This window comes from Oncorhynchus gorbuscha, linkage group LG21 (genome assembly GCF_021184085.1).
Source record: "Oncorhynchus gorbuscha isolate QuinsamMale2020 ecotype Even-year linkage group LG21, OgorEven_v1.0, whole genome shotgun sequence".
In the NCBI taxonomy this organism is placed as follows: Eukaryota; Metazoa; Chordata; class Actinopteri; order Salmoniformes; family Salmonidae; genus Oncorhynchus; species Oncorhynchus gorbuscha.
The window spans coordinates 43,735,468-43,754,104 of NC_060193.1; the positions used below are offsets into that span (position 1 = coordinate 43,735,468).

The 18,637-nt window shown below is 45.9% G+C and overlaps 1 protein-coding gene across 8 annotated transcripts in view; it reads left to right on the plus strand.

Annotated features, from left to right (window-relative positions):
- Positions 1 to 18,637, plus strand: part of LOC124008187 (B-cell CLL/lymphoma 9 protein-like) — a 111,558-nt gene that overhangs the window by 47,086 nt on the left and 45,835 nt on the right. For 4 of the 8 annotated variants that reach the window (XM_046319281.1, XM_046319278.1, XM_046319280.1 and 1 more), the window contains exon 1: positions 17,362 to 17,779. The exons of 1 other annotated variant lie outside the window; for it this stretch is intronic. The gene's annotated coding sequence lies outside the window, so the exon portion shown is untranslated. Of the gene's footprint in view, positions 1 to 17,359; positions 17,780 to 17,834; positions 18,564 to 18,637 lie in introns of those variants that run through there. 3 more of the 8 variants (XM_046319286.1, XM_046319285.1, XM_046319283.1) reach the window with 3 other exon arrangements.

Here is an 18,637-nt window from a genome sequence, read left to right on the forward strand (position 1 = left end):
GAGGGGACTAGGAGAAAAAGAGAAATAGATGAGGGGTGTGTATGTGACAGAGACTTGGTGAGTGAGAGAGAAATGTTTTTAAAAAGTCAGAAGAAAGAGAGAAAGGGGTGACCAAGAAAGGACTGCAATAAACAGTGAAAGAGAATGGGAGGGAAAAGGGGTGTTGAATGAGAGACAGAGAGTGAAAAAAGACTAAGGGAGTGCAGGAAACAGAGAGAAAGAGAGAGATGTAGGAAAGAGAGACCGGTTAGGCCCCCTCCTCACCACGCAAAGAATGCAGGGAGGCTGGTGGGGGAATGTGAAATGGGTCTCATGGGAGGGGGGGGGGCAGGGTCTGGATGTAAACAGTGCTGCACCCTGTATGTGTGTGTGTGTGTGTGTGTGTGTGTGTGTGTGTGTGTGTGTGTGTGTGTGTGTGTGTGTGTGTGTGTGTGTGTGTGTGTGTGTGTGTGTGTGTGTGTGTGTGTGTGTGTGTGTGTGCATGCATGGGTGTGTCTCTGAATTCATGCATGCATGCGTGTGTATGCTAGAGCGTGCGAGTGGGTGTGTGTGCATTTGTGTGTGTAGGTGGGGCGTTGTCAGCCACAGTGATCCCTCTCTAATGACAGCTTTAACGAGGTAACTGTCTAAGCTCTCTCCTACAGCTCTCTCCTGCATGCTTAGATTCAGATAGGTGTTTCAGTACACGTAATGTCGGTACTGTAAGGATGCTTCATGAAATTCAAGCCCCTCCCCAAGTTGACTCTTGTGTGTCATCCACACCATCGCATCCATTCATTATAAAGAAAGCATTTTGATTGAGGATTTGCCTCAGGATTAGATGTGAATGAAAGCATTTGGTGGGAATAATGAATTTAGTAGTATTTTTAAAAGGATAATATATTTTTGGGCAAAATGGGAATACTTCAAGTTTGTACTTAAACAATCTTAAGAAATAAAGCAGACCTCGTATAATTATTTCAGCTCAGAGAGTGCCAAACCAGAATCAGTGTGAACAGGTAAAGATACTAATGCTGCCTTTCTGAAACAGCTCTCTCTTGAAAAATACATTGTACATCTCAATGAATACAGGCACCCACACACAAACAACCTAGATAACCCAATAGCCTTGACAGTGAGCCTTGGGTCAATGGTAATGTGTGTACTTGAGGCGAGGGAGAGAGAGCAGCCATACCTTTGGTTTCTCTCTCTGCCTCCTTGGCCTTCCTACCGTGTCAGTGGTTTATTTTTAGCCTGCTCTCACAGGGCTGCCATGTTATTTTGGGGGGGAAAAGAGCAAAACAGTTATTGCAACAGTGTTGGCTCTCCTCCACATGGACAAGTACTGCTTTCCTAAAAAGATCTGGAATCAGTTTGAGGGAAGGCTGTGGCTGTAGAACCAGAGGTGGCAATTGCCCAACACCAAGATAGAGGCTGACCTGGAAACAGTCAATCAGTTTTGGGTCAATGAAGTTGGCTGGATTGGCACACAGACACGCACGTGCATGCAATTGGCTGCTCTTGAAAGGGGAGAATGGGCCTATACCATTCCTAGTAGCTATTTGGTTCAGTGAGGACCTGGAGTCATATTAAGGTATCTAGAGACTTGAGGTCTGTGTGTGTCCGATGGGGTGTGATGGAAGCCTGTGCTTCGTCAATTTTTGGCCACAGGAAGCTTGCAAGACTTGACCTCTGACGCCATCACCACACACACACACACACACACACACACACACACACACACACACACACACACACACACACACACACAAATGCACTCACATATGCATACACGCCTATGTTAGCCAGCTACACTGCACTGATAAAGCACTCCCCGCAAAGGAAGGCCAAATGAAACCACTGCGCCTGCTCACACCACCCTGCCGGCTGGCTGGCCAGCCCCATAAACAGGGTCAACACAGGACACTCTCACACCAATATACATTTACAAAGGTCAAATGACCTTTGTCCTGCAGGAGCTTGGGTCCGTTTCCTGTCTCCCCCCCCCCGCCTTGACTCTGTTTATAGGACATTCACAGAGAAAAGAGAGATCCCACCGGCACAAGATCCCACCGGTGCCACCCTACCAGCATGGCTGTAGATGACAGCGGTGCTGTGTTTGTTGTTGACATAACTGGGATGTTATAGGAGGACTCAGCTATTGGTGCCAGGGTTGATCAATACAATTCAGGAAGTAAATAGAAATTTAAGCAATTACTTGAAATATTCTCTTTTTTTTGTTGTTAAATTTCTCTTGCTGCATTTCTTCAATTAAAACATGGAATTGTTGCTTCCCCCCCAGATTACAGTGTCTTATATCCTTGCCTGACTCTGTCGTTGTAACGTCTTTCTTCTGTGGACGAAGGATCGGACCAAAGCGCAGCGTGGTTAGAGTTCAACATGTTTAATAAAGACAATAAAAGTGAACGCTACAAAATACCAAAACAACAAATGCGCAAAACCAAAACAGTCCTAGCTGGTGCATAGCCACAAAGACAGAAGACAACCACCCACAAAGTACCCACAGAATATGGCTGCCTAAATATGGTTCCCAATCAGAGACAACGATAGACAGCTGCCTCTAATTGAGAACCAATCTAGGCAACCATAGACATACAAACTACCTAGAAAGGAAACAGCCCTATAAACATACAAGCCAAAACACATACGTCACCCATGTCACACCCTGACCTAATCAAAATAACAAGGAAATCAAAGAACACTAAGGTCAGGGTGTGACAGTCGTCAAGTGTGTGGTTGCCGCTGTTTGTTTTCGGTGTTTGAATGAGGAAGATGAGAGGATAAAATCCTCCCAAGTCAATAGCTTGCCACATTGCCAAGGTTTAGGAGAAAGATATTGATTTTTCAATGATGCCTCAAGACAACAAAGGGGTCCGCCAAGTAAAATCTCATTGATATTCACAGCCTCCTCATGGGAGGAGTTCTTGGCTGGATGGGGTTCAGAAAAATGGTGTGAGTGATTCTCTGAGCCACTGGTTCTCCGTTATAGGATACCCTTTTCATACTATTGAGCTGAGCTTAGCTTTAAGGTATATTTACATTGGAGGGACGCAGAATGATTTATGGAGCAGTCTGACCACGCATCAGAGGCCTTTCATTTCCAATTCCCCAGGAGAATCTTGTAGCCCTACCTGCTATCACCTCACCTGTGTGTGTGCCACAAATGTAATGCCATTAATTACACCGTTATAGATTGATTGATTTCATTGAATGGATAAGTAGTGGTCCTCCAGCCAGAGACAATAATATATACATGAAAAATGATAAAGGATTAAACACAGTAATGCCTTTTTCCATTGTGGTCCTCTCAGAGAGATGACAGGTGGGAAAGACTGACAGTTTACACTCGATGCAATTAAAAACAACAGAATCACCAGTTAAAAATCACGTGTATAAACCACTTGTTGGTCGTGTTAGACTTCCTGCATAGTTTCCTGTTGACAAAAGAGTATCTCAGAGCCAGCACTGTACGGTTCAGGTCGGCTTCTACCCAAATCGCAGCAGGTGGATCTATACTGAGCCATACTTACTGCATAGCCATACCTCTGGCTATAGAACCGGGCTACAAACTAACACAGAATATCATTATTTGTTGTGTAGTCTTTGCAAATAACAGAATGCTGTTGAAAAACCTAACATTCAGGCTAACCTCATTCCTTAACGTAACATGGCAAACGCTCACCCATCATGTTGATGTATTATATAAAATGGGTTACTGATCCTTGGAGCAGAGCAGTGGTCTGCTGGGCAGTTGGTCTGCTGGGCAGTTGGTCTGCTGGACAGTTGATGGCACCAGTCACTTTGATTTCCACACAGCTGTGGATGTAAAATACTAGTCAGACCCTAAGCTCTGGGCAGGGTTGGCTCAACTCAGTATGCATGCAGTTAAATAAGAAAAGGATCCTATAGAATACAATAGTATTACATACAGTACGGAATAGTATATAGTATTGTATAGTATATTACGGCATAGCATAGATATCGATTGCAGGTCACAGACGGGCTTGTCTGTGACCTTTTAATGCTTGTGTCTCTGATTGAGACCTGTGAATTTGTGTTATGAGAGAGACTAAGAATAAACCTGGACATCTTTTGAACCTTTTATTACAGTACACAACAGCTAAATTGAATTTAGACAAAGTTCTATATCTGCCAGGTCGTTCAGTCTTGTGATAATGAAGAGTAATTCACTCACAGTGCTTGCTAGCCAACTGATTTACTTCATTTCCACTCAAACGAGTCTTAACCTTGCACATGACTTCCAGTATTCATAGAGAAGCTTGCTCAATGTCCATGATGTAAGTCATGAAAAAGTGGTCTACATGGGCATCCAGTTTATAAAGGAATTGATAAGGAATTTACAGTTGAAACCTTTGGTTCAAAATGATACCTACGCACACAGATAAGAGCGTCTGCTAAATGACTTAAATGTAAATGTAAATATAGGTGCAGGCACAAAGAGACAGACAGACACACACACACATGGGGACCTAAAATTAATTTCCATTCAAAATCCTTTTTTCCCTAACCCCTAACCCTTACCCAAACCCTAACCAAATCCCTGAACCTAACTCCTAACCCTAATACTATACCTAACCACTAAACCCTTACCCTAATTCTAACCCTAAACCTAATTGTAAGCCCAACCCTAAACGTAACCTCTAAGCTTAAATAACCTTTGTCCCCATGAGGATTTGGGAAATTATCCCACAATGGAAAATCTTCCTTGTTTTACTATACTTGTGGGGACGTAGGGGGATTTTAGGATAGAAGAACCCCCCCCCCCCCACAAAGAGGAGCTACTTGTCTGAATTTATGACACCCTGATGCCCTCTATCTGTGTACATAGAGGTAGTCCTCTCACAGCCATACAGCAACCCTCAGTGCCTAGAAGCTGCATGGAACTGCAATGATAGCTCTGTTGCATATTTAAGTGATAATGCCAGAGAAGCCGGTGTTTGGAGGATATATTGGCACGGGTGTTGTTAACTGTGTCAATATATACTCCAAAATTCGACTTCAAGGACATTATCACTTTTAAACAAATATTCAAATATTGATTTACATATTTTCATATTTAAAAAAAAAATTTGATGAATTTATTCATGATATTTCATCCTTCCACAAGATATAGTCCCGACACAAATCTCGGGTTGCTACCCAAGCGGGCTGGTCGTTTAACAGTGTAGCCATAATAATAGCAAAGTAGTTGCATTTGCGTTTATTTAAGCTGTTTTCTAGCGAGACTTAGTTGGATATATCCATAATAATGAGCTAATGAGGCTTGATTTTGCTTGGCATGGAAAACTTGCTCTCTCATCAGGACACTTGTTCAGAGGAGATAGTCAACAACACAGCTAACACAATCACCTCCAACTGAAGCTGGAAAGACTGCAAACTAGCTGCACTTTGTTTAGTTTTTACCTGATTTTTATTGACATTTCTTTGTATATATCCATAAAAATGATGCTAGCTGACTCATGATTTCGACTGGATGAGAAACGCTGCCTGCCTTTACGTCATAGATTTAGCCGTTGGTAACTTGTGGAATAGACATTGGCTGGAATGCGGTTTTAACCAATCAGCATGAAGGATTAGACCCACCCGTTGTACAACTGACCAGAGGACATTTCTCCAAAAAGTAGTCCCAATGTGCAGTTGCAAACCGTAGTCTGTCTTTTTATGGAGGTTTTGGAGCAGTGGCTTCTTCCTTGCTGAGCGGCCTTTCAGGTTATGTTGATATAGGACTCGTTTTTACTGTGGATATAGATACTTTTGTACCTGTTTCCTCCAGCATCTTCACAAGGTCATTTGCTGTTGTTCTGGGATTGATTTGCACTTTTCGCACCAAAGTACGTTCATCTCTAGGAGACAGAACACGTCTCCTTCCTGAGCGGTATGATGGCTGCGTTGTTCCATGGTGTTTATACTTGCGTACTATTGTTTGTACAGATTAACTTGGTACCCTCAGGCGTTTGGAAATTGCTTCCAAGGATGAACCAGACTTGTGGAGGTCTACAATTGTTTTGCTGAGGTCTTGGCTGATTTCTTTAGATTTTCCCATGATGTCAAGCAAAGAGGCACTGAGTTTGAAGGTAGGCCTTGAAATACATCTACAGGTACACCTCCAATTGATTCAAATGATGTCAATTAGCCTCTCAGAAACTTCTAAAGACATTACATAATGTTCTGGAATTTTCCAAGCTGTTTAAAGGCACAGTCAACTTAGTGTATGTGAACTTCTGACCCACTGGAATTGTGATACAATGAATTATAAGTGAAATAATCTGTCTGTAAACAATTGTTGGAAAAATGACTTGTGTCATGCACAACGTAGATGTCCTAACCGACTTGCCAAAACCATAGTTTGTTAACAAGAAATTTGTGGAGTGGTTGAAAAATGAGTTTTGATGACTCCAACCTAAGTGTATGTAAACTTCCGATTCCAACTGTATGTTTGCACATGGACACACACAACACACACAAGGACCAGAGGTACACAAAGGTGAGTCACAGCATTTCATTGCTTACATTACTTGTTTCCTTGGCCAGTATTTACCAAGGACATCTATAGAAGGGGGCGGCAGGTAGCCTAACAGTTGAGAGTGTTGGGCCAGTAACCAAATCCCTGAGCCGACTATGTGAAAAATCAGTCAATGTGCCTTTGAGCAAGGCACTTAACCCTAATTGCTCCTGTAAGTCTCTCTGGATAAGATCGTCTGCTAAATGACTCAAATGTAAATGTAATAGAATATCCTGAAGCTGTTGGTTTCACAAATGGTCTACAGCAGTAAAGACTATTAAAAGCCTTGGATGTTTCCCAAATGGCACCCTAATCCTTATGTCGTGCACTACTTTTGACCACAGCCCTATGGTTCTGGTCAAAAGTACTGCACTACATAGGGAATAGAGTGTCATCTGGGATGCACACCTTGACTCACCAGTGTTCCTGCAGGAGGAGTGAAGAAAGGGCTTTGTAATGTGTTGACAGCAAAGCACCCAGAGCTAGGGACATTGTAAAACAAGTCCACTGGGGGAAAAAGTGATGAAAATTAATTAAGGAAAGAGTGCTGGCTCAGCAGAAGTACTTTTCTTTGTTATGAGGTTTGTTCAGAGTCAAATGATCATATTTCTTTGCAGGGCATGATATATTCACGGACAAAAAAAACTCACAGACTAACAAGCTGAGAGATAAAAATCGTCTTTAAAGGTTACTTATTGGGTAGGGAAAAAACTGTGCGTTACTCACAAATGAACAGGATTCACTTCAATATGATATCAATATTTAATTAGTTAATTTGCCAGGTTGTTGTTCAACGTATCCACTCTAAACTGAGTGTATGATTTAATTTCTGTATGACAACAATTACATCCAATTTTTATTACTGTTTTCAGCTCCCTGATTAGCGGTTATTGAATAAATTATAGGGCACTCAATAGAATGGTTTGCTATCAAATTCCTTGTTGATGACTCGCTCATTGGTGTAATTTCACTAGAGAGGTGCATTCATTTAATTGGAGCTTGTTTAGATATCTACCTCCATTGTAGAGGAGGGGAATGAAGAGGAGATGAGAGGGAAGGGGAGCGGAGAGGGAAGGGGAGCGGAGCGGAGAGGAGAGGGAAGGGGAGCAGAGCAGAGGGAAGGGGAGCGGAGAGGAGGGGAGGGGAGAGAGGAGAGGGAAGGGGAGCAGAGAGCGGAAGGGGAGCGGAGGGAGAGGGAAGGGGAAGGGGAGGGGAGGAGAGGGAGGGGAGCGGAGGAGAGGGAAGGGGAGGAGGAGAGGAGAGGAGGAGAGGAGAGGAGGGGAGCGGAGAGGAGAGAGGGGAGGGAGGGGAGAGGAGAGGAGAGGAGAGGGAGGGAAGGGGGAGAGGGAGAGGGAGAAGGGAGAGGGAGAGGGAAGGAGCGGAGAGGAGGGAAGGGGAGCGGAGGGAGAGGAAGGGGAGCGGAGAGGAGAGGGAAGGGGAGCGGAGAGGGAAGAGGGAGAGGAGGGGAGGGAGAGGAGAGGGAAGGGGAAGGGGGAGCGGAGAGGAGAGGGAAGGGAGGGGAGCGGAGAGGGGGAAGGGGAGAGGGAGGGAGGGGAGAGGAGAGGAGAGGGAGGGAAGGGGAGCGGAGAGGAGAGGGAAGGGGAGGGGAGGAGAGGAGAGGAAGGGGAGGAGAGGAGAGGGAGGGGAGAGGAGAGGGAAGGGGGAAGGGGAGAGGAGAGGGAAGGAGCGGAGCGGAGAGGAGAGGGAGAGGGAAGGAAGGGAGAGGGGAGCGGAGAGGAGAGGGAAGGGAGGGAGCGGAGAGGAGAGGGAAGGGGAGCGGAGAGAGGGAGAGGGAAGGGGAGCGGAGAGGAGAGGGAAGGGGAGCGGAGAGGAGAGGAAGGGGAAGCGGAGAGGAGAGGAGAGGGAAGGGGAGCGGAGAGGAGAGGAGAGGGAAGGGGGAGGGAGGGAGGGGGAGCGGGGAGGGAGAGGGAAGGGAAGGGAAGGGAGAGGAGAGGGAGGGAGGGAAGGGGGAAGGGGAGCGAGAGGGAAGGGGGAGAGGAGAGGGGGGAGCGGAGAGGAGAGGGAAGGGGAGGAGGGAGAGAGCGGAGAGCGGAGAGGAGAGGGAAGGGAGGAGAGGGAGCGGAGCGGAGAGAGGAGAGGAAGGGGAGCGGAGAGGAGAGGGAAGGGGAGCGGAGAGGAGAGGAGGGGAGGGGAGAGGAGAGGGAAGGGGAGCGGAGAGGAGGAGATGGAAGGGAAGGGGAGCGGAGAGGAGAGAGGGGAGCGGAGAGGGAAGGGGAGCGGAGAGGAGGGAAGGGGGAGAGGGAGAGGAGAGGGAAGGGAGGGAGGAGAGGGAAGGGGAGCGGAGAGGGGGAGCGGAGAGGAGAGGGAAGGGGAGCGGAGAGGAGAGGGAAGGGGAGGGAAGGGAAGAAGGAGAGAGGAAAGAGAGGGAAGGGGGGGAGGAGAGGGAGAAGGGGAGAAGCGGAGAGGAGAGGAGAGGGAAGGGGAGGGAGAGGAGGAAGAGAGGAGAGGAGATGGAAGGGGAGAGGGAAGGGAGGGAAGGGGAGCAGAGAGAGGAGAGGAAGGGGAGCGGAGGGAGAGGGAAGGGGAGCGAGAGAGGAGAGGGAGAGGAGAGGGAGAGGGAAGGGGAGCGGAGGAGAGGAAAGGGCGGAGCGGAGAGAGGGAGGAGGAGGAAAGGAGGGGAGGAGGGAGGAGAGGGAAGGAGCGGAGAGGAGAGGGAAGAGCGGAGAGGGGAGGGGAGGAGAGGAGAGGAAGGGGGAGCGGAGGGAGGAGGAGCGGAGAGGGAAGGGGAGCGGAGAGGAGAGGGAAGGGGAGCACAGAGGAGAGAGAGAGGGAAGAGCGGAGGGGAGGGGAGGGGAGAGGAGAGGAGAGGAGAAGGGGAGGGAGAGGAGAGGGAAGGGGAGCGGAGAGGAGAGGGAAGGGGAGCGGAGAGGAGAGGGAAGGGGAGCGGAGAGGAGAGGAAGGGGAGGGAGGAGAGAGGAGAGGGAGAGGAGAGGGGGAGGGGAGGAGAGGAAGGGGAGCGGAGAGGAGAGGAGAGGAAGGGGAGCGGAGAGGAGAGGAGAGGGGGAAGGGGAGCGGAGAGGAGAGGAGAGGGAAGGGGAGCGGAGAGGAGAGGGAAGGGGTGCGGAGGGAAGGGGGGGAGCGGAGAGGAGGGAAGGGGAGAGGAGAGGAGAGGGAAGGGGAGAGGAGAGGGAGAGGGGAAGGGGAGCGGAGAGGAGAGGGAAGGGGAGCGGAGAGGAGAGGGAAGGGGAGGGAGCGGAGAGGAGAGGGAAGGGGAGGGAGAGGAGAGGGAAGGGGGCGGAGAGGAGAGGGAAGGGGAGCGGAGAGGAGAGGGAGAGGGAAGGGGAGCGGAGAGGAGAGGGAAGGGGGGTGGAGGGAGAGGGAGAGGGAAGGGGAGCGGAGAGGAGAGGGGAAGGGGAGGAGGGAGAGGGAAGGGGAGCGGAGAGGAGAGGGAGAGGGAAGGGAGAGAGGAGAGGAGAGGGAAGGGGAGCGGAGAGGGAGGGGAAGGGGAGCGGAGAGGAGAGGGGAAGAGGGAAGGGGAGGGAGAGGAGAGGAGAGGAGAGGGAAGGGGAGCAGAGCGGAGAGGAGAGGGAAGGGGAGAGAGGGAGGGGGGAGGGAGAGGAGAGGGAAGGGGAGCGGAGAGGAGGGGAAGGGGAGAGAGGAGAGGGAGAGGAGGGGAAGGGGAGCAGAGCGGAGAGGGAAGGGGAGCGGAGGAAAGGGGAGGGAGAGGAGGGGAAGGGGAGCGGAGGGAGAGGGAAGGGGAGGAGAGGAAAGGGGAGCGGAGAGGAGAGGGAAGGGGAGCGGAGAGGAAAGGAGAGGGAAGGGGAGCGGAGAGGAGAGGGAGGGGAGGGAAGGGAGGGAAGGGGAGCGGAGAGGAGAGGAGAGGGAAGGGGGAGCGGAGGAGAGGGAAGGGGAGCGGAGAGGAGAGGAGAGGGAAGGGGAGCGGAGAGGAGAGGGAAGGGGAGCGGGAGGAGAGGAGAGGGAAGGGGAGCGGAGAGGGAAGGGGAGCGGAGAGGAGAGGAAAGGGGAGCGGAGAGGAGAGGAGAGGGGAAGGGGAGGGAGCGGAGAGGAGAGGGAAGGGGAGCGGAGAGGAGAGGGAAGGGGAGCGGAGAGGAGAGGGAAGGGGAGCGGAGAGGGAAGGGAGCGGAGAGGGAGAGGAGAGGAAAGGGGAAGGGGGGAATGGGAGCGGAGAGGAGAGGGAAGGGCGGAGAGGAGAGGGAGGAGAGGAAAGGGGAGCGGAGCGGAGAGGAGAGGGGAGCGGAGAGGAGAGGGAAGGGGAGCGGAGAGGAGAGGGAAGGGGAGCGGAGAGGGAGGAAGAGAGGAGAGGAGAGGAGAGGAGAGGAGAGGAGAGGAGAGGGAAGGGGAGCGGAGAGGAGAGGAGAGGAGAGGAAAGTGGTGATTAATTGCAAAAGCAATCAAATCTGTATCTGGAAGACTGCTGTTAGATAAGCCTGAATGAATTTCAAATACCTTTTTTTCCCCAAGAAATACAAATTATTGTCCACTCTCAAAATGTCGTGAATGGTTGTTTGTGTCTCACTCAGTGACCACTCACTGCCTTTAAAAATCTACAGTTGTGCACCGCAAGGTCATCTACTTGACGTATAGTAGAACAATAAGTTAACAGTGTCGGCCATAGGGTCACAAATAAATGTGAAAGAAGAAAAAAATATATATAAAAAAATTAATGAAACTGGTCAGCAAATGCAACCATAATATTGGCGCCATGGTGATGTTCTAGTTCATCCATCACCACTATTGTTTTCTGGTAGGGCTACTATAAGAAATACACCACTTGTATCTTCCTGGATACACAAGTGGGAGAGCTGACATACTAGTGTAACCGATGTGAAATGGCTAGCTAGTTAGCAGTGGTGTGCGCTAATAGCGTTTCAATCGTTGACTTCACTCGCTCTGAGAACTTGAAGTAGTTGCTTCCCGTGGCGTTTGTGGAGCGATGGGTAACGATGCTTTGAGGGTGGCTGTTGTCGATGTGTGCAGAGGTTCCCTGGTTCGAGCCCATGTAGGGGCAAGGAGAGGGACGGAAGCTATACTGTTACACTAGCACACCAACAAAGGGTGTGACTGGGACATGATCCCCTCCTACGGTAACAGTCAAAAGTTTGGACACACCTACTCATTCCAAGTTTTTATTTAGACTATTTTCTACATTGTTGAATAATACGAAAGATATTAAAACTATGAAATAACACATATGGAATCATGTAGTTACCAAAAAAGTGTTCAACAAATCAAATCCAAATATATTTTACATTCTTCAAAGTAGCCACCCTTTGCCTTGATGATAGCTTTGCACACTCCTGGCATTCTGTCAACCAGCTTCATGAGGTAGTGACCTGGAATGCATTTCAATTAACAGGCATGCCTTGTTAAAAGTTAATGTGTGGAATTTATTTCCTTCTTAATACGTTTAAGCCAATCAGTTGTGTTGTGACAAGGTAGGGGTGGTATACAGAAGATAGCCCTATTTGGTAAAAGACTAAGTCCATATTATGGCAAGAACAGCTCAAATGAGCAAAGAGAAACGACAGGCCATCATTACTTTAAGACATGAAGGTCAGTCAATAAGGAACATTTCAAGAACTTTGAACGTTTCTTCAAATGCAGTCACAAAAACCATCAAGCGCTATGATTAAACTGGCTCTCATGAGGACCGCCACAGGAAAGAATGACCCAGAGTTACCTCTGCTGCAGGGGGTAAGTTCATTAGAGTTACCAGCCTCAGAAATTGCAGCCCAAATAAATGCTTCACAGAGTTCAAGTAACAGACACATCTCAACATCAACTGTTCAGAGGAGACTGCGTGAATCAGGCCTTAATGGTCGAATTGCTGCAAAAAAACACTACTAAAGAACACCAATAATAATAAGAGACTTGCTTGGGCCAAGAAACACAAGTAATGGACATTAGACAAGTGGAAATCTGTCCTTTGGTCTGATTTGATAGTCCAAATTTGAGATTTTTGGTTCCAACCGTCGTGTCTTTGTGAGATTCAGAGTAGGTGAACGGATGATCTTCGCATGTGTGGATCCCACAGTGAAGCATGGAGGAGCTGTGATGGCGTGGGGGTACTTTTCTGGTGACACGGTCAGTGATTTATTTAGAATTCAAGGCAGACTTAACCAGAATGGCTACCACAGCATTCTGCAGTGATACCCCATCCCGTCTGGTTTGCACTTAGTGAGACTATCATTTGATTTTCCAACAGGACAATGACCCAAAACACACCTCCAGGCTGTGTAAGGGCTATTTGACCAAGGAGTGTGATGGAGTGCTGCATCAGATGACCTGGCCTCCACAATAACCCGACCTCAACCCAATTGAGATGGTTTGAGATGAGTTGGATTGCAGAGAGAAGGATAAGCAGCCAATAAGTATTCAGCATATGTGGGAACTCCTTTAAAACGGTTGGAAATGCATTCCAGGTGAAGATGGTTGAGAGAATGCCAAGACTGTGCAAAGCTATCATCAAGGCTACTTTGAACAATCAAAATTATAGATCACTACATGATTTCATATGTGTTATTTAATAGTTTTGATGTCTTCACTATCATTATACAATGTAGAAAATAGTACAAATAAAGGAAAAACCCTTGAATGAGTAGGTGTGTCCAAAATTTTGACTGGTACTGTATATAGATCACATAAACACATACCTCTTTATGGATGAGCGGCACCACTAAATCCCTCTGTTTGACTATATTGCACTGTTCTAAACAGCCACATATGTTGGTCTCTTTATTAACCTATGGCAATGACATACATTCACTTAGTGTCAGCTTAGACCTGGAACACAAGATAGCAGGATAGAAATAAAGCCCATGCCTCATTGTGATCAGGATTTGTTTTTGCTTTCCGTGCTACCAGATGTCACCTCTTGCTGGGGTGTTAAACATGAAAAATGTGTGTAACTGATGTACTCACTGTGTTGCGCAAACATTTAACGCTGTGGAGACACAATAGGGCCGTGTTTGTTAGGCATTAATCGGAAGATAACAGACTGAAACAGGGAGGGATTCTAATAAGAAATGTTCTAATAAGAAAAATGTTTTGTTTTCCTTTGCAAAACATTTGCCACGGTGTATCCTGCTGAACACAACCCTGTAACACTAGGGATGTCAGGCACCATATTATATATAAAAGTATGCAAACATTGACAACTGTCTCTGTTTTCGCCCATATAGTAAATGGTATATGTCTGAAACATGCCTGTCATGTACTCTCTGGGGGTAGAGGAACAGACATTTTATCAGCAGGGGACAATCTTTCATATTTACATTTTACATTTAAGTCATTTAGCAGACGCTCTTATCCAGAGCGACATATCACTCCCAAAGAGGAAAAAGGATTGCCTTCTTTTTCTCCCCCTTGTTATCTAAGAGGCACACGAATCGAACAGAGTAAAACGGTAAAAGCAATTGCCATGGAACTTCTAATGGAATTATTTTCCCCCAGAATGGAGTATTCACTTATAATGTTGTTGTTCTCTCTCTCTCTCCCCCTGTCTCTCTCTCTCTCTCTTTCTCTCTGTCTCTCTCTCTGTCTCACTCTCTGTCTCTCCCTCTTTCTCTCTCTCTTTCTGTCTCTCCCCCTGTCTCTCTCTCTTTTGTCTCACTCTCTGTCTCTCTCTCTCTGCTCTCTCTCTCTCCCCCTGTCTCTCTCTCTTTCTGTCTCTCTTTCTGTCTCTCTTTCTGTCTCTCTTTCTGTCTCTCTCTCTCTCTCTCTGTCTCTCTCTGGGATCCCGGGAGTCTGTAGGGTGCGTAGTGGTGGTGCTGTGGGTTCAAGCAGAGGATTAGATGGCAGACAAATGCTTTTAATCCCTTGAGTCTGCCAGCCCCCCCCCCCTCCGTTGCACGCTTAGTATGCATCAGAACGAACAACAGACAAAAATCTAGTGCTTCCTCTCCTCCTTCTAACATTCCCCGTCTTTTGTCTCCATATCGAATCAAGAAACAGCTATGTGCCGATAGGTCTCTCTGATCATTCGCTGCTATTTCTAACCAATATAAAGAACTATATCTTCTTGTGTAAATAGAATAGATAAACATGTGCCTAGTGTCTGTTCTATTGTGTTGACACAAAGAATCCCTATTGCATGTTCATCACTCTTGCTCAGTTATTTGAAGGAAGAGTGTTTTAAGAGAGGCAAGTGACTGTGAAAAATTGCAATTGGTATCTCTGACATTTGTGAGTGTGTTGTACCCCACATCTGAGGGGATCCGACTAGTACGGTCAGAGGATACTATAGAGTTCAGCCCATAGCATGTCCTCAGTAAGGGACACAGGGAAACCCAAATGTGACAAAAGACGAAAACTGCTATCTGTACTGGCTGCTAGTACAGCCTGGTCGCATAGACTAGACGTAACATAGTAAATGAAAAGCCGGGATAATCAAATTGGTATGGTATGTTTTGTTTGGTATGGCTACATAGGACAGAATGTTACTAAAGGCAAAATCAAAAGTATGAGGGTTGGTCAGGGTAGATTGGTGGGCGTATAACGTGAATGTCTAGCAACCCAAAGGTTGCACGTTTGAATCTCATCATGGATAACTTAAGCATTTTGCAACTACTAAACACGCTAGCTAACCCTTCCCCTAACCCTTTAACCTAAGTCCTTATCTTAACACTTAACCCCCAGCCTAGCTAACATTAGCCACCTAGCTAAGGTTAGTGTTAACCACCTAGTTAACGTTAGCTACTTCAAATTGGAATTCGTAACATATCATACATTTTCGCAAATTCATAACATAGTAAGAATTGCAATTCCTAAAATATTGTACGAATTGAAATTCGTAACATATAATACAAATCGTAATTTGTAAGATAAGACACGAAATGGAAGATGGACATCCACAAATTAATACATACCATACGAAACTTAACATATTATACTAATTGGAGTGCCCAAGATTTCCATTTACTTTGTTATCTTGAGATGCCAGGGGTTTAAGTGATCCATCATATGAATCTGTCCAGGTTGACTGTTCATGTCTCCAGTCTACTACATTTGATAAAGACAGACACAGACAGTTAGACAGACAGATGACTGACATACTTTCACATTCACTTCTTGTCATTTAACAGACTCTTACCTAAACCAATATATAACCTATGGGGAGGGGCAAAGTAGGTGCCAGGTAGACCCACATAAAACTAAACCTGTTCAAAGAAGAACAAGTGGATAAGTGCAAGGGTGGAGGGAATCAAGGGTCGAGGTGGTGGACTAGCCAGGTGCAGTTTGAAGAGAACACACTGACACCTTTGATGTTCAAACCGTTGAGGACATCTAAAAAGATGTCAGGCTATAGGAAAGTGTCTGCTTTTTCATTTACTACCGTCTCCTGTGCAGGCATGCGGGGGGACAGTTCTTTCAACTACAATTGATCTAACAGCTCACATACAGTATGGCACATTGACTTGACCTAGAATCTGATTAAGAATGTAGGTTAAGCTATTCTTTCAAAGTGGGGGTAGTAGAGGAAACAAGACAAGAAGTATACTTCATTAGTCCACACGAGGTGGAAATGTGTCTTCTGCTTTCATCCAACCCCCCCTGATATACACACACACACACAAACACACATTAGATTGGAGAGGCTGGAGCAGACATCATTTACAAATGAAGCATGTGTGTTTAGTGAGTCCACCAGATCAGAGGCAGACCAGAGATAAGCGCATGTATAGAGTATCACAGTATGAGTCATAACACCTATAAAACCTAGCGGTCAAACAAGGAAAGGGTTCTAGTAGTTTTTCCACCATTCATTTTTCACATGGGGGATTTTAGAAACGTAAAATAAGGGCTGTGCTTCGCATAGGCTTACCCTTGCGTTTAAGTCGCTCTGGATAAGAGCGTCTGCTAAATGACTTAAATGTAATGTAAATGTGATGTTTTGATAACCGTGTAAATCTCTCTAGGACAAGGTGACTATTCACCTGTATTTACCCACAAAATTTAAAATGCTAATTAGCTGCAAATGTGGCTATCATAAAGAACTACAAATGCCATGATGATCTAAATGAGACTGCCGAATCGAGGCAAAGGTATACATCTCTGGGTTAACTATCTAATGTTAACTAACTCTAGTAATTAATACATTTCTTTAAATGGACAATTCTGTGAACTGTCTTGTGCAAGTTTCACATCGATACAATACCTGTTTGCAAAGGTGTCAGCGAGATGTGACGTGTAGGAGCTTGCAGGGATTTGTAGTTTTGCACGATGTCTACTTTGATCATAATTAGCATTTTTAATCTAAGAGTAAATAGAGCCGAGCATATTGATAAAAGTCACCTTGTCCGAGAGAGATTTACATGGTTGTTGATACATCCTTCCTGGGTAAGCCTACACAAACAGACCCTTTTTTCCTCTAAAATCCCCTATGGGAAAAATGAATGGTGGAAAAATTATTGGAACCATTTCCCTGTTTGACAGCTAGGTTTTATGGGTATTATGACACCTCCACTGTGGGGCTCTATTGGACCATTTTCCTGTCCTTGCTAAGCATTCAACATGTAAGGAGTACTTTTGGTGTCAGGAAAAATGTATTGAGTAAAATATACATATTTAGGAATGACGTGAAGTAAAAGTTGTAGGAAATAGTTGTAAGTACAGATACACCAAAAACGACTTAAGTGGTGTAAAAATACTTCAAATTATTATTATTTTTTACACTACTTCTATTTACTGTCAGGCCTAATAGGCAAACATTTTAATTTCCCAAAATGCATAGGATATTGTATGGTTATCCAAGTCTTGCAATCGGTTAGTCCATTATCACCTTGTCGTTCCTAGTAGGCTATAACGGATTGACTTCGCTCTCACTTCTCTGTGAGTTTGGTCTGTGTTCTAAACTGGCTGGGGTTTTCAGCTTGCTTTGACAAACACCCCTCCCCCAAGCTTTGGCGAAACAGGAACAACTCCTTTGAGAGAGGGAGAGAGAAAAAAAGCTGCACAAGTTTGGAACGTCTTGGAGAAGCCCTTGTTATCGCTTGGAGTATACTAGTCAGGAGCGGAGATTTATTCATGCAAAATCTGGAACTATTCTACTGCTCTGGTTTAATCGTGGAAAAATAACAGTTTAACCTCGTCTTTCGCGTAGGCCTAACCTCTTTTTATGAAAATGGTTTACTTTACACGAGGATAATTATTGGTGCAAGTCTATTTGTGTATGGAATCATTTGTCCTCAACGAAGAAAGATGGGACTCGTGGAGCTCTGTATACATATGTGATATCGTGTTCAACAATGAAGGATATTGTGTCAGACACAATGGGTAAGGGAGGGTTTCCCTTTGCATCTAACGTTACTCTACCTAACCAAGCTATATATCTTAAAAAAAATGTTTTATCCCATGCCCTTTCAGCTGTAAACATACTTGGCCTTGCTCCGTTGGGAAGTCAGACCCTTATTCTCTGAAGTTAACGTTACACCTTTAAACATTCTTCAATTTGCTATTTCAGTATATCGCTTCAAAGTTGTCCCTGGTGCTAGTTTTGTCCTATTAATTTGTGTAGATGGGTATTTGTCCATTGCAGCACATATGCTGCTACTTTCTATTTTCGCAATGAATCCATTTGTGGGGGGTTACTTACTTTCCCCACTAATACTAATCAATTCTGACTTTCGGTTTCACATAGAAAGCTTAAATTACTGCACTTATCCAGGTCTACGCGTGGTGAAACCATTTCAAGGCAGTAAGCAACACATCCTGCAAATGTGATCGTGATTCGCCGACTTGGCCTGAAGCTTTTTGTCCAATTCTGTGACCAACCCGACGTTTTCCAGTGGAAGGCTTGAACAGCCGTGGTCGAATACGCTAAATCTATCGTTACCTTTCGTGTTGCAGTGGCTCATGGTTTCTATCCGCTTGTTATTAAAGGCGAGCGTTAAAGGAGATGGTTTGTAACTGTCTGGCCAACAAAAAAAACAAAGCTACGAGAGGGTACAGTAATTTTCCCATTCATGGTATCCGACTCCATATGGAATGGGACGTCTGCAACATATTCTGAAATGAATGTAGCCCACACTCTTTTGCATATGTAAACACTGGATTGGAGGTACTGGAAAATGTTGAATCATACGTTTTATATTATTCATAATAGGTGTTGTGTCAGTTAGTTGGAAACTTGCA